This window comes from Arachis ipaensis, chromosome B8, assembly GCF_059453495.1.
Source record: "Arachis ipaensis isolate K30076 ecotype BB chromosome B8, ASM5945349v1, whole genome shotgun sequence".
In the NCBI taxonomy this organism is placed as follows: Eukaryota; Viridiplantae; Streptophyta; class Magnoliopsida; order Fabales; family Fabaceae; genus Arachis; species Arachis ipaensis.
In genome coordinates this window covers 132,147,988-132,171,429 of record NC_142443.1, presented here as the reverse complement: position 1 = coordinate 132,171,429, position 23,442 = coordinate 132,147,988, and the positions used below count along the sequence as shown (strand labels likewise).

At 31.9% G+C, this 23,442-nt stretch overlaps 1 pseudogene; it reads right to left on the bottom strand.

Moving 5' to 3' along the window:
• Window positions 1-2,572: 2,572 nt before the first annotated feature.
• LOC148549885 (uncharacterized) lies at window positions 2,573-3,790 on the bottom strand (annotated as a pseudogene).
• Window positions 3,791-23,442: the final 19,652 nt, after the last annotated feature.

The following is a 23,442-nucleotide window of genomic DNA, read 5'->3' as shown; positions in this document are numbered from 1 at the left end:
CGATTTCTACCTGCAGTATCAAACCGATCATATCATTTCTTCCAGATGATATCTAAAGGTAAAAAATTCGAGTGGACAATGGAATGTGAAACAGCATTCGCTGAACTTAAGGCCATCATGTCTTCGCCACCAGTGCTAAAAGCCCAGAAGTCGGTAAACCCTTGTATTTATATTTATCTGTTTCCAATTTTTCTATAAGCTCGGTTCTTGTCAGTTAGGCAGAAAAAATACAAAAGCCAGTATACTTCGTCAGTAGAGTCATGCAGCCAATAGAAAGAAGATATCCAAAAATAGAACAACTGGCCTTGGAATTAGTAACAATAGCAACGAGGCTAAGACAATATTTCCAGAGCCATACAATAATTGTAAGAACAAACCAACCACTAAGGCAAATACTAACAAAACTAGAACTGGCAAGACAGTTGACCAAGTGGTCCATCGAACTTTCTGAGTTCGATATTCAGTTTCAATCAAGATCGGACCTGAAGTCACAGATCCTGGCAGACTTCATTTCCGAACTCATACCTGACGAACATCACTACGAGTAGATTTGGGAGTTACATGTAGATGGCACATCAAACCAAGAAGGAAGCGGAGCCGGGATAGTACTAAAGGAAGGAAAAACAGTAATGGTCGAGCAATCCTTTCAATTCCACATCTCGGCAAGCAATAACCAAGCCGAATATGAGGCGCTCATAGCAGGTCTCAAGCTCGCCCTCAGCTTCCAAGTACAAAGCCTGATAGTACACTATGACTCCCTCTTAGTGGTTCAACAAATCAAAGGAGATTTCTAGGTAAAGGATCCTTTGTTAGAGCGGTATTGGCTCATAGCAAAGGATCTTATTTCAAAATTTAATAAATTTATCATATCACATGTGCATAGAGAGCAGAACACTAGAGCGGATCTCTTATCTATGCTCGCCGCTACTAGAGCAACAACACACACATCAACACTATCACAACTCACTCTAGAAAAACCTAGCATTGAGTCACTATGCATAATGAGCATCACTCATACAAACGATTGGAGAATACCTTTTCTTGAGTATATTAATACAGGGACTATCCCCAGAAGTGAGACTAACCCTCAAAAGTTCTTTTACAACTATCGCAGGAGAACTATACAGACGTGGTTTCTCGCACCCATTACTAAAATGCCTCGGCGAAAACGAAGCAAATGAAGTCATGAACGAGGTCCACAAAGGCGTATGTGGAAACCATATAGGAGGACGAGCTCTAGCAGCAAAGATTGTCCAAACACGATATTATTGGCCGACCATGAAAAGGGACTACATAACAAAAGTCAAAACATGCGATAATTGTCAAAAGTATGCCGCTGTCTCAATGAAACCCGCCGAGGTAATTCACAGCATGGAGGTAAACTGGCCTTTCTATAGATGGGGGCTCGATATCCTCGGCCCTTTCCCAGTAGCACCGGGTCAGGTAAAATATCTTTTAGTCTCAATAGATTACTTCTCAAAATAGATTGAAGCACAACCACTAGCAAGAATAACTGCCGAAAAAGGTACGATCTTTTATATGAAAAATATCATATGCCGATTTGGAATACCTAAGGAGATAATATCAGATAATGGTAGACAATTTACAGATAACAAACTTGCGTCATTTTTGAAAAACTTTAACATTCAACATCATTTTAGCTCGGTCGAGCACCCACAAACAAATGGGCAGGCCGAAGTTGCTAACCGAGTAATCTTGCAGGCAATGAGAAAAAAGCTCAATGATGCGAAAGGTGAATGGGCAGACTTAATCCCAGAAATACCGTGGAGCTATAACACAACAACACAAACTACAACGGGCGAGATCCCATTTAAATTAGTGTACGGCATAGAGGCACTGATACCAATCGAGGTCAGCATCCCCACCTTAAGGGCCGAGCTATACAATCAACAACACAATATCGATACAAGGAAGGCCAAGCTAGACCTCGTGGAGGAAGATAGAGATGTCGCCGCTATCAAACAAAGAGCAATGAAACAACTAGTAGAACGAAGACACAATAAAAGGGTAGTACCCAGAACATTCAACGAAGGGGACATAGTCCTCAGAAGAACAGAGGAAACAAAAAGACCTCCATCACACGGCAAACTCGCCACAAATTGGGAAGGACCATTTCGGATCGCAAAAGTACTCGGAATGGGGGCTTAATAACTACAAACGCTACAAGGCGACTCCTTACCAGGAAATTGGAACATCTCGTCACTAAAGTTGTATAGATCATAACCTGTACAATCCGCGGATGAAGGTACTCTTTTTTTCCCTTAAAGGTTTTTTCCCAAATAAGGGTTTTACCTAAGGAGGGTTTTAATGAGGCCGGACGCCTAATATATCAATCATCAAACAATGTACCAATATATAAATAACTGATATGATCTTTACTTTCTCTCTTCTATTCTAATTTCAAATGCGAAAAACATTAACCAAGCATCCATAACTTTATATATTATCAAACCAGTAAATTGTCAAACTGACCAACCTCGGTCAGCATAAACAAAATTTACTTCAATCCAAAAAAAGACAACAAAACAAACCAAACAAATAAAAACATCAATTAAGAAGGAGGAACGTTCTCGTCATGGTCCTCCACGGTTCCATCCACAACCAGCTTCCCACCGATAACTATCTTGGTCACATCAAGCTGACCACAATCAAACTTCGGGGCCAATACAGCAACCTGACTAACAGCTCAGTCAAAACTTGAGGTGAACATCTCCATTCCCTCCTCTTCCAATTCCTGGACCCTGGAGGTCAGTTGCCCCTTGGTCTTATCACTTTCCTTTATTTCTGCTTGCAGAAGCCGAATCTGGTCCCGAAGACGAGTAACCTCGTCCTCCGACTCCTTCATTTTCGCTGTAACATCTACAACAACGTCATCTTTCTCCTTCAATGATGTCTCCAGCTCAACAACCTTCTCCACAGACACCTGCTGCTCTGCTCCGAGCAGTTCAGTAGTACGACCCATGCACATCAAACGCGAAGCAACAATCTGCAACAGAAAACACAAGTCAACAAGACAGAAATAATGACGAAGAAACACAAAATAAACAAATATACATAGCCGATCTGAACGAACTTCCCCATCCCCTCCAGGCCAATCCGACGAGTCATCAGCATATCTCCAAGGTATTGAGAGACCCTGTCAGAAAGCTCACCAAAGGGAAACTGTTCACTCCACAATGAATGTGAGCTCATGGCAGGAATGAAGCCATGAAGCCTTTTCTGTCTCTCGAAAACAGATCTATTACCACCAACAAAATCTTTATCACCCTTTGAAATCACCTCAAGAGACTTTTCAGTATTGTCCCTTTTTCTCTTAAAAGACGATGCCGGCTGGGCCACGGATTGAGCAGCATCCCCCCCACCATCCTTCACAGTCCCGGAGGCACCCGCACCTTTCTCTCTCTTCTTTTTAAGAAAAGACTGAAATCGTGAGGGATCAAGAAGAGGAACTCGCCCACCTACAAACAGAAAGCAAAAAATCAAGAAAATGAAACAACAATAGCGAAAACAACAATCAACATTACCTAGGTAAGCTACCCCCACTGTCACCAGAATCATGAAAACGAAGAACTTCGGGAATAGATAAACACTCCCCATCAGCAAAACTCTCTATCAAAAAGTCTAAAAAGTAGTCTTCTTCCTCGTTCCGCTCAGTAGCCTCGAGAATTTGGATAGGCTCAGAACACCAATAAAGAGGGAACCTTTCTATAAGCTCGTCGTCCAAATAAAAGGGATACTCGGCCTCTACCGACCGCACTTTAACAAACATAGATTTAATGTTCTTGAAAGAAGATTATACAACAGGAAAAGGGAACGCCCGGAAAAACTACTCAAACATACCCATAACCCCTTTCCAATCCCTTTCGACTGAAACAATGAGAAAAACACAGACAGAGAGCAGGGAAAAGAAAGAAACTCCATCAAACATTGAAACGCACGAAGAAATGCCTAAGAGTTTGGATGCAACTGCGAAGGCGCGCAGTTGAGCTGAGTTAGAACATCACACTCGAACCTACTAAAAGGAAACGTTACTCGAAGTTCAATAAGGCATGGGGTGTACATGTAGAAAAACTGCCAATCCTCCCTCCTCTCGTAAACCCTATCCTCACCAGAACAGTGGACAAGCTCAACAACTACGCTCGAACCCTTTTTGACAATTTTCAAGCCCTTAAGCTTAGCCAATGACTCAGTGTCCACATACGACGACGAACGCGTCCTAACATCATCATGTACCCAGTGATACGGATTGTCTTTTTTCACTTCAACTACCTTCTGCTTCTCTTTCTCTTTCTCCTTCGCCATTTCAAAAAACAGAAACAAAAGTAACTTTAGGAAAAGAAACTAACCTTTCGAAGTCATGACTCGAGTCAACAGGTAGCAAAAATTTGAAACAGCAGACTGTCAATTCCAAAACAGCAAACAAATACCATTACAAGCCCACTAACTTAGTGGGTAACTTAATTGATAACCGCTCCAAGCATCGAAAACCCAAACGGTAAAGAAGCGAATTAATCGCAGCACATTTCACAAGGAAAAAAGTCTCTTAACCTTCTCTTGGTTTCTCCCACATTTCTTTTTCCTACCTTTTAACCCATAGAGGGCCCAACATTGCAAAAAAGATTTGACATTAAACAAACCCACACGTGCAGGAAAGACGTACACAAGGACCGAAAACATTAAGCTTGCCCGTCATTCTTTACAAAGCCAGATAAACTTGGGGGCTATGACGTGTACCCCGTAAACTTGGAACCAATATCAATATGAAAACCGACTAAATAATCCGGAGATAATAACGCAGAACTCAACTACAACTAGATTACGGTTTCACACAAGTCAAACACCATCTCTAAGCCGTTATCAACAACAATGGCACTCACGATCCAACCGAAAAGATCGGAACAAATAAAGGGAAGCTAACACTTCACTCACCTATATAAACAAACCAGATAGCCCAAGAGAAGGCAGGTCACAAATACATCTCACTCTCTCATTCGTATTGTTTTCTTAACATCTTGTATTGACTTGAGCGTCGGAGTGCTTTTTGCAGGTACTCCTGTCGCTGTGTTTCGCATCGCCGATGTTCTTCCACCATTCTCTCCAAGACAACGTATAGCTTTTCCCGTAGCCGAGCAGTCGCAGAAGGAGTCTTATACCTCGGTTGAATTCGGACGGAACAAGAAGTATGGAAGCAAGCATTTTCAAATGCCATTTTCCATTGTTCCAAATATAACCCGAAGAGAAAGAACAGTATGATATAAGAGATAAAGCCGCCCTGCTCTGTTTAAAAGTCTCCCCTTTCAATCCATAAGTCTACTCTTGACCTTTTTCAAAATACTCATACAAGATGTCCGAAACGTTATCAGGTGACCTAAGTTGACCCCAAAAAAAAAAAAAATATGGGACATCTCAGAGAACTTTCCTTCTCCTAGAATATACATTCTTAGAACATAAAGTCTTAGGTTTTTTTCTGTTCACCTTCATCCTAAAAGCTTTATAAAATATGTTCATAGAGTTAATGACCAACTGTGCTTGCCTCTTACTAGCTTTACAAAATAGTAATAAATCGTATACAAACATCAGGTGCAAGGCTCAAGGTCCCCCTCTCGATACTGCAATAGGAACCCAATCTCCAGCTTCAACTCAGTGATCAATGTTACTTAATTAATAAATAATACAGTATTTTTAATTAGTAAAGCATTTAAGAATAAACCTGTATTGGTTGATGTAATTTTTTTCCTATTAGATTTTTATTCCAAATCTCCACCGGATTTTTGTCTAGAGAAATTTCGATCGAGCATAAGTTACATAGGCTAAGTGTTCATGTTGTCTACACAATTTCGGTAGAACGATGTATTATATTGGGTTAAGTACGATTTTGGTTTCTAAGGTATAGGCTAAAAATTTTTTTCGTCAACTTTTTTTTGCATACAAAATTGTGCCCAAGGTTTAACTTAATTTTAAAATCATCCTTATCTTTGGGACCAAAATTGTATAAAAGTGACGACAAAAGTGGAAGCAGAAATAGATCATAGACAATTTCTTCTTCTTCTTCCTTTCCCCTTTCTCCTTCTTCCCTTCTCTCTTCATAGGAGCAAAAACACTTTTTTTGTCTTTTTTTTTTTTTATAATTTTTTGTTATGGGTAATTTAGTCTAAAATTATACTATTTAAGTAAAAAGAACGATTTTAAAACTTAGTTTTAAACTTTATGAACAATTTTGTATGTAAAAAAAAGTTGGAGACGAAAAAAATATTTAACCTATATCTTAGGGACCAAAATCGTATTTAACCCTATTATATTCAGACGTATTATTTAATTTTTATGAAATTATAAAATTTTACCGTTTGTTAATTGTCAATAATTATGTTCATCACTAACGACATACAGGAGATAGATAGCCTAGAGTTTTCTATGAGAGTCCAGCTTTGAAAAAATGTATAGTCGTAGATAATAATGTAACATATGATAGCTCTCACTCTTGTTAGGTCTATTAGAAACAATAAGTTAGGCACATTATAGGGCAAATCCGTGCATAATGATGCATATCTTTCAACTAGCTGGATTCTAATCATCTCATAGTGGCAATGTTGGAGAGACCAGGGTGTGGACGGTTTATTTTGTGAATTTAATTAGGGAGCTAACTATTCTTTATTAAAAATCCTAACTTTAAATTTTTAAAAAATGCCGATTAAAAAAGTATTTTAGAATAAAAAATGAATTAATGTTGAATAATAAAAGTTGGTTTTATATATATGTCTACTCTCAGCTGTCGCATGTTTGTAATGTCACTTTCTTGTGTATTAACAAAATCAACCAAACCGAAATCATGGCCTAAAACCATTGTCCTGAAACTGTATTTCGCTTCATTAATAGCAGAAGCATCAATTACAAACATAAAGAGGTCCTTTGCGTTCTTGAACTACAAACTGGTGGCATATCACATGCTTCATAACTCACGTATAAATAAATTAAAAATGTTACAAGAGAAATACCAACATACATATCTTCATGTTCATGTATACATTAACATCCAATACATTTTGATTGGGACATAGAAATTACATTTTTTTTCCCTCTAGATTAAATTAAAATATACTTTTTTTTTGTTCAATTTATAATTTTATCTTAACTACATCATTTACTTTACTAACCTTTCCCTCAATTTAGTTAATATTCTTAATCTAATATTTATTATGCTAATTAATATTACTTAATTACATACTTATTTAATTTCTTCTTTTTTATTTTATAATTCAATTAATATCAAATTGTTTGTTTATTATTTTTGGATATTCGCACGAAAATTTTGACTATAAATCATAAATCATAATAGTTGAATCAAATTATCCACGGTTGGCACCAAAAAACTACTGTTGAATTTTGTGATGAATATTGGAACCTGACTGCAAATTACCAAAAAATTTCCTATTTAATATTACCAATCCGATATTCCTTTCGTAAATCTGATGATAATATCATCCAAAAAAAATTGACAATAATAAACATGTTTCTGGTAGTGAATTCAACCACAACAACAACAATAATAATATATATTCATTTTTCATTGATCAAGTATTTAGTAATTAACTTTTTTAAGGTGAAAAAGTTGATAAAATAGTAATGTGAATAGTTAATTATTTTTAAATTAGAATAGTGGAAACACATTTTATAAAAATTATAAATTTAATGATAATTAATATTTTATTTTATTTTAAAAAATCTAAATTCTGTATTTAGATATGTATTTTATATATTATTTTTTACATAATTAATACATTGTTTTCAGTGGTGGATTTAAGGAAAACAAGTAGTGTCTATGGTCTCCCCAGTAAATTTGAAACCTTCTATTATATTATTATGTATATTTATTTGATTTAGTTTTTTCTTGTTTATATTTTCTTTTTTATTCTAATTAATTTTTACACCTATTATCATATAAAATAATAAAAAGTACTTTAAGTTTAATCATTACATTTTTTTTCTATTTGTTTGGTTGTTTCTTCTTTTTTTATTATTTTTTTCTCTTATTTTTACACCTTTTACCATATAAAATACTTTTAACATTTATAATAACATCAGCATCCAATTGAATATTAAAACAAATCTATATATATGATATATAGTACAGAGAAGTAAATTATTTCAAAATTCATTTATTTTTTCATAATATTAAAAGAATAACCTGTTAAATAAATTCATTAAAATGAATATATTTTATATATTTTATTCAAAAATATATTTTAAATGCATATGACAAAATTATTATAAAAATTGCTTTATAATATTTTGTCATTCTTTTATGATATAAAAATAAAAGTATATTATATTATTTTATGTCATTTTTTTATGATATGAAGATAAAAGTATAACTTATTGTTACATCAATACTTAACCAAACAAATTAATTAACAACGAAACTCAAACTATATAACTTTCATATTTTATCGGATCTAAATCGAATTTTTTTTATATAAATTAAGATAACTTTCTTATTTAATAGATAATTATTAACATTTTTTTAATTAAAAAAATACTAATCATGATGGTATATATTAATAATATATGATATTAAAATTTTTTTTCTACCATAAAATTAAAAAACCATTATTTTCCAAAAAAATTATCCGAACTTTAATTTTCGGAATCCTTTTTTTTTTTGGCATTTTAGTCAAATTCGCCACCCCTCTAGACGAACCTCAATATATTAATAAGGTTCGCTGCACCTCCAGCGAACTCTACGTTTTATATAGATTTTATCTTATCCCCAGTAAACTTCACATTGAATTTGCCGAAATATAAAAAGTCATGGGGGACCACTTGTTTTCAAACTGCTGACCAATCTCAAATTCATTCGTTAGATCCTCTTTGGGGCCTCCATGACTAAATAAACAATCTGAAATCATTGCTTCGAGATTCAAAGTAAAAAAGTGATCCGGCTAGTCATATGGTCGAGAAATAGCAGGTTATGTCAGTGTGATTTGTGTGTCACCATAGTAGTTCATCTTTTCCTCCTTACCCTCATCAGGAATTTGTATTGGTTCATCATCAGCATCTTCATCACCATCATCGAAATTAACTTGATACGGATCGATCATCAGGTCTTTGATAGCAGAACCCTCGTGACTTTTAACATCTGATTGCATCTACCATCATTAGAATATTCAACGTTTGATCCCTCTTGACTACTTTCAGGTGACATATTTAAGTTAACCATCGTCCTTCTAATATTTCTTCTAACTGCTCCACCTAAAGGGAAATCATCAACAGTATCTGTAGATGATCTTTGTCCACCGAATTTAGCTAGAAAGACAAATAATTTCAACAAATGGACATTTATCCGTCGGTTGTGCCGGCGCCACACCCTTGTAAGACGTATATCCTCGTCATCATGTAACCGATACCTAATTCAAACAAAATAAAATATTATCAAAACATAAAATATAATAAAAATAATACATAATAAACAATCACAACTATAATCTATGATATACTTTTTGTAAAACAAAGAGTTATCTACTTCCGACAGATATCTGTAGTAAATTTTTTTCACTCTTTTCATGTGTTGTTGGCTAATAGAATGTAATATCAAATTTTTCAACGCTATTAGACGGTTTACTTTATGTCCCATGTATGTAATCACTGGTTGAGCAGACCTAAATAGTAAATACGATAGAATCTTCCTTATTATATACTATTTCACCATCATAACGAATAGATAACAATGAAATTTCAGACATTGTAGAGAATAAATAAAAAGAACTTTATAGCAATATAGAAGTTTGTTGAGGCACAACAAACCCCATAAAATTCATGAAGTTCGCCAAAGATAAGGCGAACTCGGCCAAAATGACAAAGAGAAAAAACGTATTTCAAAAATTAAAGTCTTTTTAATTTTTTTGGAGAAATAATAATGTTTTTTAATTTATAATAAAAAAATCCTATGATATTATATCATTATCTTATTCTATATGGATTGTATTTTAGCGCGAAAGACGTTAACGTGTTACATTCCAATGTACATAATTTTTTCTTTTCAACCATTTTTAAGAAAGAATTATGTAATCAATCATATAAATTATAATATTTTATATGATTATATAAATTATTTATGTAATCACTATAGTGGTCATCCAGATGGAATTCCCGTTCTCATATAAATTATTCTAATATTTTATTTCATATCATTTTAATAATTATAATTATAATTCTTTTTTATTTAATGGACAGAAATGAAAAATATACTATATTCAAACATTGTATAAGAAAGAATCAAGAACTATTTAAAAGATATATAATATTATTCATAGAAATATAAAGAAGAATCAAGATAATTATTAAAAAGATATGATATGTAATATTATAACTATTGACAAATTTTACTATAAATAATCACTAAATGTTAACAAATCTAATTATTTAATACAAAATATTTTTTAAAATTAGCATCAACATGTAGATTGACACTAACACGCCATGTCAGCATATTTGGCTCTAAAACTTATGCTTATAAATGGTAAAACGTAATACTATATATAACAATCACAGAAATATAAGAAAGACTAATGATACTTTTTTTAAAAAAATATAAAATAAAATATTAAAATTATTGATTCATATAAAATATAGAATAAATTACATGAATAAATAGATTGAGAGTCAATATTACATAAATATCCTAAATTGAATTATGTTACATGTCTATCCCATTTGTAATTCTATGTAAATTGAATCAATTAAATTCGATTTATACTTTTTCAATGTAAATCAAATCAATTAGATTTGATACTTGATTCGATTTTTTACTATGGAAAAGCTCTGCATCTATGTATTTTTTACATGGTTGTTAACCAAGTAATTTCCTTCACACGCGCGTCCCCCACCCCTCACTCGTTTGTCATACACGCGCTACATATAACGTGCTGCAACCTAAAGTTTTGCTCAACGTAAACCTTCTGCTGCAACGTAAACCTCCTCCTCCTTCTTCTTCTTCTTCTTTTCACGCTCGTTTACGCACGGAGCGCCTTCTTCTTCGCGTTCCTCCTTCTCCTCCTTTTTCGCGTTCCTTCTTCTTCACGTGTTTTCTCTTTATCGTCATTCTTTTGTTGTTGTTGCTGCTATATTTTTTGTCTTTTTCTCCTTCTCTCTCTGGTGAAGAAGCAGTAGAAGGTGAGGAAAAAGAGTTTTGAATAGTGCAGAATGAATCGAACACAGTACTCATGGTGAACCGAACACAGTACTCATGGTGAACCGAACATAGTACTCATGCTGAACCGAATACAATACAATTGTATAATACTGAGTGAACGAAACATAATCCATTATATAAAATCAAATTCAAACAGCTTTCTGCAGAATGAACCGAACACAGTACTCATGGTGAACCGAACACAGTGCTCATGCTTCTTCACCAGAGAGAGAAGGAGGAAAAGACAAAAAATACAGCAGCAACAACAACAAAAGAATGATGATAAAGAGAAAACACGTGAGGAAGAAGGAATGCGAAAAAGGAGGAGAATGAGGAACACGAAGAAGAAGGCGAAGAAGAAGAAGACGCTCCGTGCGTAAACGAGCATGAAAAGAAGAAGAAGAAGAAGAAGAAGAAGAAGAAGCGAGGGGGAGAAGAAGCGTTGGGCAAGAGCAATTTCACGTGTGTTGGGCGAGTGTATTTCACATTTCATTTAATGGTATTGGGTTTTTTTGGTGTTGGGCCAACTTGGTTACATGGTTATATGGATGTGTAGCATCCCTGTTTTTACTAATATATAGTATTGATATTTCCTACTTTAAAGTTATTAACTTTAAAACATAAATATCAATAAAGAAATACCCACATTTGGATTTAAATAAAATAAAAAAATCAAAATGAATAAGAATGAAATCTAATTTTTGTGTTTTAGTTCAAATTCCAGAAAACTTACATTTTTACAAACTTATGAATTTAAAACGAAACAATAAACGATTTCTAAAAATTCATTAAAAATTATTCTGACTCATTGACATCTAAAAAATTATTACTGGGACTTTAATATTAAAAAAATTATTATAAAGCATAGCCCTCCAATATAGCATATGAGTTAAAACTTAGATTTCTCCAGAGTCAAAAGTAACAGATTGTTATATAATATAAAAAGACTAACTATAATTATATAATATGTAATTTAAAAAATAATTAAAATATTATATCAATTAAAATATTAAATTATCAAGTTGGTTCTATTTACTATGTATGTTGTACTGTACAGTAATAAATCGAATCAATTAGATTAGATTTAAATTGAATCTAATTAATTCAATTTACTATTGGTACAATATATACATGTTAAATCGAATCTAACTGATTTGATCTACGTTAAAAAAGTGTAAATCGAATTTAATTGATTCGATTTATATAGAATTACAAACATAACAAGCATGTAGCACAATTTACTTTAAGATATTTGTGTAATATTGACTCTCAATCTATTTATCCATGTAATTTACCCTATTAAATTTATTCAAATTGTTAGAGAATTATATTTTAATATTTTAAAAATATATTATTATTTTTTACTATTCAAATCGATATTTTATTATTATTATTATTATTATTATTATTATTATTATTATTTTGACAACATTTAGTGAATAGATACAAAATTCACTTTAAAATATTTTAGTTTATTTTTTATAAACATCGAGTTATTTATTTACTGCATACAATATTTTTTTATTAAATATAATTATTTTGTGAATTTTTTTATTTTATAGATTGTTTGGTATTAGTATAAATAACAAAAAATATATGAAGTTATTTTATATAAGGTAAAGAGTTATCCACCAAAAACGCGTTTGAATTATTCAAACGCTCACAATAATGACCCTATTTTTGTTTTAATAATTTAAAAACGTGTATGAAATACCCAACTATCAAGAGAGATATTTTTTATTAATGAAAATGTCTGATGTGACAAACGGAATGCAAATGTGGCATTTATAACTAATGATGTGGCCCCGTTTAAAATTTAGGATTTCAAATTTCAAATTAAAACCCTAATTTTTCCAATTTTCCTAATCTTCCAAATTTCTCTCTCTCTCTCTTGTTTTCCAATTTTTCACTTCCAAAATTATATCTCCATTCTTTTTCATTCAACATTTCTAAGTCTCTTTCTACCAACAACAACAACAAGAACCCATAAAACTACTCACCCACCCTCTAATTCACTCACTCACTATCTGCAGTACCTTCGTCGGCCATGAACCACCAACATAATCTAGCCATTATCCTCTTCAAAATCACAAAAAAGAACAATCACAGATCAAATCGAAGAATAGAATATGTATAAATTCAAAATAAAACTCTAATTCCTCATAACCTTCTTCACCAAAAATCGTCAATTTCTCAATCCCAGATTACTATTTTTGTTGTAAATAACATAGAACACTAATTTGATTCTGGAGGTACTGGAGGAGAAGATGACGAAGACGCATCATCAGGAGGAGAAGAAGAGGACAATGACGCCGAGAGAAGAAGAAGATGAAGACATGACGTTTGGAAGAGGAAGGGACTCAGCAGTGATGAAGCTGTGGTTGCAGAAAATAAAGAACTCAGAGTTGCTACTTCCTAAAACCAGAAACCTCCCGAAGAAGAATAAGAAGAAAGAGAGGGGAGGAGAAGATGGAGTTCGCGGTGGCAAAAGGAGGAGCCACCATTGATGCACAGAAGAGAGAGAAGAATGACAGAGAAGAGAGAGATATCGGTAAGGATTGAAGAGGAAGGAGAAAAGTGCGAAGATGGAAGAAAAAGAAAGAGAGAGAGGACGATTCAAAAATGGAGAAGAAGGAACACTTTATCTGCCATTGTTGGCAACCACTCTTCACAGAGATGGCTTTCTGATTTTGAAAGAGGAGGGGGATTAGAGTTAAAAGTTGAAAATTTGAAAATACATTTTTGAAATACATTTTTGTCGATAACAAAAGTTGGGAGCATTTTCAGACATAAATATAAAAAAAGATATTTTTTGTACATTGTATAAATATATACACTAATTTAATTATATAATATTTCAAATTTTGACCATTCTCTACAAAATTTCTAAATTCGTCATTGATTATTTTAATTAAAAAAATCTAAAAGTTAAAAATTCTAATTTTCTACTTGGCACATGTCATAACCGAGTCAAACAAGGTGGTTTGGCTATGGAGATGGAAAATGACAGGTGTACTCGTTTTTGGTAGGATGATTAGCTACAAGGTGGTACGTTAAAAGATAGTTTTTCGAGACTCTTCTCTGTTTCAAATCAACAAGGATCTATGGTAGGGGATTGTGGGTTCTGGGATGTGATAGAATGGGTGTGGAACTTTCAGTGGAGGAGAGAGTTATTCCAATGGAAACTTGAGTTGCTCAATCAACTCCATGACCGACTGCGACTAGTAAGAATGTTGCCTAGTAGCAGTGGCGAAACTTGAAACAAAATTTTGGGGGGGCCAGATAGAAAATAATTGTCAAAATATTTTTAATATGAACCCCATTTAAGATAAGCTCGTCTAATCTCATCTCTCTGGTTTGGGTGATATTGCCAAATTTAAAGCCGTTTTTCAAGATCTCGTTCCAAAAAGTTAAGGTTAATGACGCCAGGACGTCGCTTGGATCACCAATCTTGGCGAGGTTAACAACCCCACTATGGTGACATAGTTTAGATTCACCAATCTTGGCGAGGTTAGCAACCCCACTATGGTGAAAATAGCCATAAACCCATCTTAGTTGGCCAAGCCAAGGATGCACCTCTTACTCTCAAAGAGCCTAGAGGAAAATAAGCACACAGCTTATTTCATATTCAAAAATCAACTTCAACTCTATTTCATAAATAAAAGGTACATGAGTTATTTATACTAGTGGGAGAAGGAAAAGCCTTCATAACTTGGACGATGTGGGACTAATTCATAACACAAAATTCACTATCTTAAACAATATGGGACTTGTATTCCCTTATTACAATTAACTAATATAATTAACCTACTAACTCTACTATCTACACCAAAAAGATTTCATTGGCGAATCCATGCCAAAAACCTACACCCACAAATCAAATAAAATTCCACTAAAGCAAGGTGAAGGCCACAAGGACCGACCTTGCTCTGATACCAAACTGACGCCGGGACGTTGCTTGGGATACCAATCTTGGCGAGGTTAACGTCGCTTGGAATACCAATCTTAGCGAGGTTAACAACCCCACTATGGTGACATAGTTTAGATTCACCAATTTTGGCGAGGTTAGTAACCTTATTATGGTGAAAATAGCCATAAACTCACATTGGTCGGCCAAGCCAAGGATGCACCTCTTACTCTCAAAGAGTCTAGAGAAAAATAAACACACAGCTTATTTCATATTCCAAAATCAACTTCAACTCAATTTCATAAATAAAAGGTACATGAGTTATTTATACTAGTAGGGGAAGGAAAAGCCTTCATGACTCGGACGATGTGGGACTAAAATATAACACAAAGTTCACTATCCTAAACAATATGGGACTTATATTCCCTTATTACAATTAACTAATATAATTAACCTACTAACTCTACTTGCTCATGCGTCAGTTAAAGTCATCAGATGTAATTTTTTGAACTTTTGAAAGTTATATCTCACTTTCTTTGTGATTCATTAAAGTAGAAGAACTATCTACAGGTGTTGATATTGTAAAAGTTATATGTTCTCCTTCTTAAATATTAGTCTTTCTCTTAAAAAATGTATCAATTCTTTGATTTTTCATTATTATTTTATATAAAAATTTGTAAAATATGTAAAGAAGAAGTTAGAAGGACAAATATTAAAATTTATAATATTTATTGAATTTTTTTTATCAATTTATACAAATACAATAATATTAATACTTATTGAATATTCTATTATTTTTTATTATATAAAAAATTAAATTAAATAAATAGTAAAATATAAAATAATATTAAATTAAATAAATAAAAATATCTATTTTTTATATTTGAACTTAAAGATAGAGAGAGTGTTGTTTATTGAATTTATTAGATACTTTAAGTCATAGTAAAGTATTTAAGTCAATTGAACTATTTTTTATCTTCTGAAAAAGTACTACTAAATTTTTTATAAAAAGTTTGGGGGGGCCATGGCCCCCCCTTGTCTGAACTAAGCTCCGCCACTGCCTAGTAGAGAGGACACAATTGTGTGGAAATTTGATAAAAAAAAAAAAAAGGTATCTATTCTACTAATTCTTTTGTGCAGGTGCTGCAGAATGAGACCCTCCCAGAAGATATCACAAGTTACAGTTTTACTAGTGCCATTTGGAGATGATTGGTTCCTCCAAGAGTAGAGCTTTTTGCATGGTTTGTCCTAATAGGCACGATCAATACTAAAGAGAGACTGAGTAGGCTAGGAATCATACGACATAGCGATAATATTTGTGTTTTGTGTAAAAAAGAAATAGAATTTGTGCACCATTTGTTTCTTGGTTGTGACTTCACTTGGCAGGTGTGGTGCGCTTGGTTGGCAGGTGCAGACATAGCTTGGGCTATTCCGGAGACTGTCAAAGAGCTGTTTGAGAGTTGGATGGAAGTGTCTGGTCATAGTTCTGAGAGAAAGAAGTGGCAGATAGGATTCTTTGCGGTTATCTGGAACATTTGGTTAGAACGGAATAACAAAATCTTCCAAAAATTGGAGGCAGGTGTTGATGGAATCAAGCATAAGTCGTTTCTGAGTTATAAGGAATGGTGTGGCGTAGATCCGTTTGGTTGTTGATGGCAATGCCGGAGATGACAACGGAATCTACTTCATAGTTATGTCTCTTTAATTTACTTTATTTTATTTATTTTGACTTCTCTGTTGTTATCTTGTTCATACGTGCTCCACTTTACTGTGTTGAGCTCACTTTTTTCAAAAAAAAAAAAAACCGAGTCAAACAAAACGAGGAGTAATATTAATTGCAAAATTAAATTAGCGTTTTATTTGAGATTTATATTTAAAAAAAGGACTATCTTAGGTAACCAATAACTTTTTTGAACAACATGAACAACCACCAATTAAATCAAAATATATTACACTTCTAAATTAACCACCTAAATCTTAATATTAGAATAACCATATGCACATCTAGTGAAATGAACATTCGATATATCCATTGTTTACATTGTTTTGTATTTTCATTGTCTACCTATACTTTTTTTTAAAAAAAATTTCTCATTTTACTTTCAAGAAAACATATCAGAACTATAAATGTGTAATTTGATTTTTTAAATTATTGTTTTAAAATTTAATTTTGACATATTATCAATATAAAATAATTTTATATGTGTATCTAATTATATAATAAAAATTATATTTTTATTAATTTTATAAATAATCATCTAAAAAATAAATATAATTAAATAAATATACATAAAAATTAAACTTATTATTTAAAGAGTTTGCTAACTTAAAACTATGAGCAGATGATTACTTATTACAATTTCCCCGTATTAATTGAGTGATTGACATAATGAAGGGAAAGGTAGGAGGCTTTAATTACATGGCTTGTGAAGTTGAAAGACTAAGCAAAAGTGTCCACATTGCAGTGTCAACGAATCTTTAGCTGTTTAGTGTAGCGGCCGAAGACCAACACAACACATTACAACCACACATCAATTTTCTAGAGAGACAACGAGCATTCTAGAGAGAGAATCACCATCAGAGTAAGCAACCAATTATGATACTTTAATCATTCACCAAAAATGATAATGGTACTTTAATCCAAATTTTGGTTTAACATTAGATAATAGATAGCACATCTTTTACTATTAGTTTTATATCAAGATTAATTTTATAGGTCTTAAAATCTGAAACTAAGAATTTCTATGTTTAGAAATATAATTCACCTTTGTAAACACAAAAATTAAGAAAATATTAATTTAATTATTTAAAATATTTATAGTAATTTAATATCAAACCTATAAAACAAAAATTAGTTTAGAATAGTATATCAATAGTTCCATATATATGAACATATTTTGGATTTAAAAATAGACTGAAAATTTAGAAGAAAAATGCTTTGTAACATTGAAAGTATACTATAATTAACAAATATATTTGCAGTTCGACAGATATACTTCGTACATGTGTGCGTAACTGATTTTTTTATTGTTGTTAAGTTACATTATTTTTTAAAAGATAAACAAATATAACAAAGTATACATTAGATAAGTTTTATTTTGTTGTTTTACGTTTTATTTAAAATTTTATTATTATTATTATTATTATAAAGAAAAACATAGTGAAGTTTGGTATAAACCTGAAAAAGCTAAGTGGACAAACTACCATAACCAACATGTGTATACAGGGGAAGTTGGTGGTTACATGAAGAGCTATTACTTGGTCCTTCTCGAAAGTCATGAATTCCTTGCAATCTTGTTGAGGTGCCATTGGTAGTTGTCATTAACTCATTATAATAAACTATAACACTGCGTTTGTTTACTGGAACAGAATTATTAAAATAGAGATATAGAAATATAAAATTATATTTGACAAATGAAATATAAATAGAGATATTATGTTTAAAAATATTAAATTAATATATTTTATATTCATATTAATAAAAAGGATACAAAAATGTTAACAAGAGATGTAATTTATTTTTTATTTTTTTTATTATTTTTGTTAATTTTTTATAATTATATTTTTATTATTATATTTTTTTTTTAAATTTTTTAAATAAAAAAATAATAAATTAAATTTTTATAATTTATTTTAATTTATTATCAAATAAAATATAAAAATATTAAATTTTATGTCTCTATTTTTAGAAACAAACGCAACCTAATATAATGATAATTGACTGACAAACTTTTATAAACTTTTTAAATTTGAAACAAGATATTAAAAAATAAAAACTTTTCAAATCTTAAAATTCGTTTGCATTAGAAAATATTAGTGTGTATAACTTCAAAAGCTTTATATGAGGTTCCTCAAAAAATATTTGAAATATTTAGATAGGTTATAAAGCATATTTTTTGAAGTTTAAATTAACTTAAAAAAACTTTCAAAAATAAAAGGCTTATTGAGGTATTTTGAATAAAATTAAAATCCACTTTTACACACAATATAAATGATAAATTTTAAAAATAAAGAGATAAGAGTTTAAATAAAAGATGTATATAGACGATGTATACTAATTTGATATAAAATATTTCTGTCTAATTCTCAAGTAATTTGAAAGTTTTGGTTTATTATTAGAATGAGTGTATAAATGACATTCTTTCGTCAAATCTTCTCAAAATAAGCATTTGGTTCAAATTGAATCGCAACTTGACCCAAAAATTTTATAAGTTCTATTGATTTTTTTTAGATAATATTCGAATCGAATGCTCCACCAACCTAAAAGTGTTACGTTTTTTCAATTCTCCTCACACTTACAAAATAACTCAAATTGACTCATTATCAACTTAAAAATTTTAGATATTTTTTTTACAAAAATTCTCAAGACTAAGCAATGATTCATATTGAATATCCACCAATTTAAGAAGTTTAGTTATTCAAGTGAATTTTTTAAGTAAAACTCAAATTGGATAATCTATTAATCTAATAACTTCAGGTATTCTTTTTTTATTTTTATTTTTTTAGGATTAGAGATCTACTAGATCAATTTATAAAAAAAAAAATCTATGAAGTACAAAGTTGTTTAACGCTTTCTCATATATATTTAGAATTTACTTAATTTGTTTATATTATTTAAATAGAAACTTTTTAAGTATAATTAGATGGCAATTTTAAAACAAAATGCTAGGTATCCAAGTATTTTCATTAACCAAATTAATCAAGTTATTAAAATTTAAATTTCAGTCACATTTTTCCTTCTTTTCCTCCTCCTCCTTCTCCTCCTCCTCTTCTTCCTCCTCCTCCTCTTCCTCCTCCAACGTCGTTTTCGTTGCTGCCGCCACTATTACCACTACCGTCGTCACTATTGTCGCTGTCACCATTGTTTTTTTTTGTTGTTGTTTAATTTTTTTTTCTTTGTGAATTGGATGTATCTTTTTTATTGAGTGAATTTGAAAAGGTACGAATGCCTTTTATATTATTTTTCTATGTAATTTGTGTGCTATATGTGTGAATTTGTTTGTTATATTGACAAAAATGTGTGCTATGCTTAAATATTTGTGTACTGTAATAAATCAGAATTTGTGTAATGATTTTCTGACAAATTAGTGTGAGTTACCAAGTTATTAGCTTCGATTACTTGTGTTGTTTTTCTATACTCGATATTTATGTGCTATTGTATATATTTTTATTTTTTTTATTATGGTTATTTATGATGATATTAGTTTTCTGTAATTGAATTGTTTAAAAAATTAGTGTTATTCTATGATTCTGATTTTTGTGCTATATACATGAATTTGTGTGTTATGCTGAACAAATTGTGTACTACGCTTAAATATTTGTGTGCTATGATAAATCAGAATTTGTTTAATGTTATCTGTCAAATTAGTTTGAGCTACCAAGCTATTAGTTTCGATTACTTGTATGCTATAAAAATAAAAGGATGTGTGTTGTTTCACTTTGTTTAATTTACATATGTGATCTGGTATGGTGTTTGCAGCGTTAATGGACAACTGCAAGAAAAACGATGCCATCGCTAAACGTTTCAAGAGCCATTGCATTCAAAGCTGATTTGCACCTCTTGCATCTAAGGGTAGCATTCCATGAACACAAAGAAAATGTATTGGTTGCACTTGAAGATTGTCGTGCCACACTCTCTGCGGATCCTAACCACCAAAAAATGATGGAATTGCACATAAAGTTAATAGCGATGAGCCATGGTGACATACTTAAAGAGAATGTCAATAGCACCTTTTTGTATGTATGTGTTTTTTGAAAAATGGAACCTATAATGTAACATTGGCTTGCAATGAATGGTGATCGATTTACATACCATGAAGAAAGAGGGAGAAAAAAATATATCTAATAGAACTCAATAAAAAAATATACACATAAATTTTAGAGTAGCAAAAATTTGTGTGTTATGATTCAAAAATTTGTGTGCTATATTGATAAGTTTGTGTTATGTTCTAATTTTTGTATGCTATACTTTAAAAATTTGTGTGTTGCAAAAAGTGTAAAAAAACTTGTACATGTAGTGCAAGCTCTTTGAATTATACGCTAGTGAAGCACTGAAGCGCATGTCAGTGTGTCACGCATTTTGTAAGGCCCACATCGGTTGGAGAGGGGAACGAAACATGCCTTAGCTTATATGGGTGTGGATACATCTCCCTAGCATGACGTGTTTTGACGAGTGAGTGTGGGGAGATTCGGCTATCATCCCTATCGTCAAGGGCAAAACCGTGAGGTCTTATGTGCCAAAGCGGACAATATCGTGCTAGCGGGTGATCTGGGCTGTTACAGATGGTATCAGAGCCGGACCCGGATTGATGTGCCAGCGAGGGCGCTGGACTCCCTTAGGGGGTGGATTGTAAGGCACACATTGGTTGGGGAGGGGAACGAAGCATGCCTTATAAAGGTGTAGATACCTCTCCCTAACATGACGCATTTTAACGAGTGAGTGTGGGGAGATTCGGCTATCATCCCTATCGTCAAAGACAAAACCGTGAGACTTTGTGTGCCAAAGCGGACAATATCGTGCTAGCAGGTGATCTGGATTGTTATACATTTTATTTTGAGAATGACTTTATTGTAGTTTAACTAACTTAGTTAGATTTAATTGTCAAAAAAATTATACATATAATATTATTCTTTAAAAAATTATTAAATTATATTTTTAATTTATTAATCATCAAAATTTAATTTGAGATTTTATGAAGTTAATATGAGGATATAAATAAAATTTTGTACACTATTTTATTTTCTAAAATACTTTTTATTGTATATAAATTTGGTTTGATAAATTTTCAAAAGTACAAGTATTTTATTTTGTATTTGATAAATAAAAATATCATATCATTATTAAAAATATCATATAGTCTCGAATATTAATATGCTAGCATATATATAACATCCCTAACCTAATTAATATTGTTAATTTAAAAAAAAAAAAAAAAAAAAAACTATACTTATGTAGATTGATGTATCATTGAATACCGGGTAAGCAACCGCCATAGAGGGTTCACGCGTGACGCGCCAACAAGACACGTTCCTTCCTCATGTTCATGGGCCACACACACCCACCCACCCTTTGCCAGCTGTCCACGTTTCACTGGGCCCCACCCCTCCTACATCTCCCTATAAATACTCCTTCCTCTTTCCCTTTCTTTTCATCCCTCACACTCTTCTTCACATTCATTCTCTAGTCTTCAGCTTTCTTTCATTCTTTCATTTTCTCAAACTCAACTCAGCAATGGCATCATTCAGAACATTCGCCGTCGTACTCTGTGTTGCTCTGTTCGCACTTTCTGCTTCCGCACAAGACTTGTCTCCAGCTTCGTCTCCGGCGCCGTCTCCTGACGCCGGAGCAGCTGGATCCATTTCCGGCTCGGCGGCAATGATGGTTGCCTCGTTGGTGGTTTCCATGCTTGCCGTGTTGAAGAACTAAATTTGATTGACTTCTTTTTTACGGAGTGATTATCTATGTATACAGAGAGAGTTCGTTGTTATTATTATTATTATTATGATGAGATTTTCATGTATTATTCTTGATTAGCTATGATTTATTATTATTATTAATTTGTTGTAGGTGATAGAGGGAAATAAGAGGGATTCTGATATGATCCTCATAGTGTCATTCATGTCTATATTTTATTACGATGTAATATATGATTATATTATATATAAATACACAGCTCATTATTATTGATACTTTTCATTCTTCATTTTTCTTCTTATTGCTCCTATGCCACTGTTTGTTATCTCTGTTTCTTACAGTTTCATGTTGTATGGGCAAGATTAGAGTATGCTTAATTAACTTCGATAAATTTTAGGTAGAAGTCAATAATTAACTTTGTAATATGAACAGATTAAATTAAAAATTTAAAAGAAAAAACTAAACTAAAATTTTTATATAATTACGAAAGAAAGTTGAAGGTTTTTGGTTGAAATTTCTCTATTGAATTATTCAAATGCAGTGTTAGTAAGGTTGAAATGAATAAAGTGAATTACATTGAATGAATTAAGAGGTTAGTGTGGTGAACAACTAGGTTTGAAAAGATGTAGCATTAAAACTAATAAAAGAGGGCATGGACTAGCTAGCATGTAAGTTTTTAGTAGAGAAGACTAATCACAAAATCAGAATAAATAAACTTCTAACTTCTTTTAAGACAGAATAAAAATTATAAGGATGAAAACTAAGATTCACCTATTTTAGGAATTTTTGTTGTATACATGCTACTGGAGACAATAACAACGAATCACGGGTGTAAGTTAATAAAAGTTGAATGCTTTTTTTATTTATTTTGTATTTGTTTTACTTTTTCCTTTTTTTGGGTGGTTGTGTTTTGAA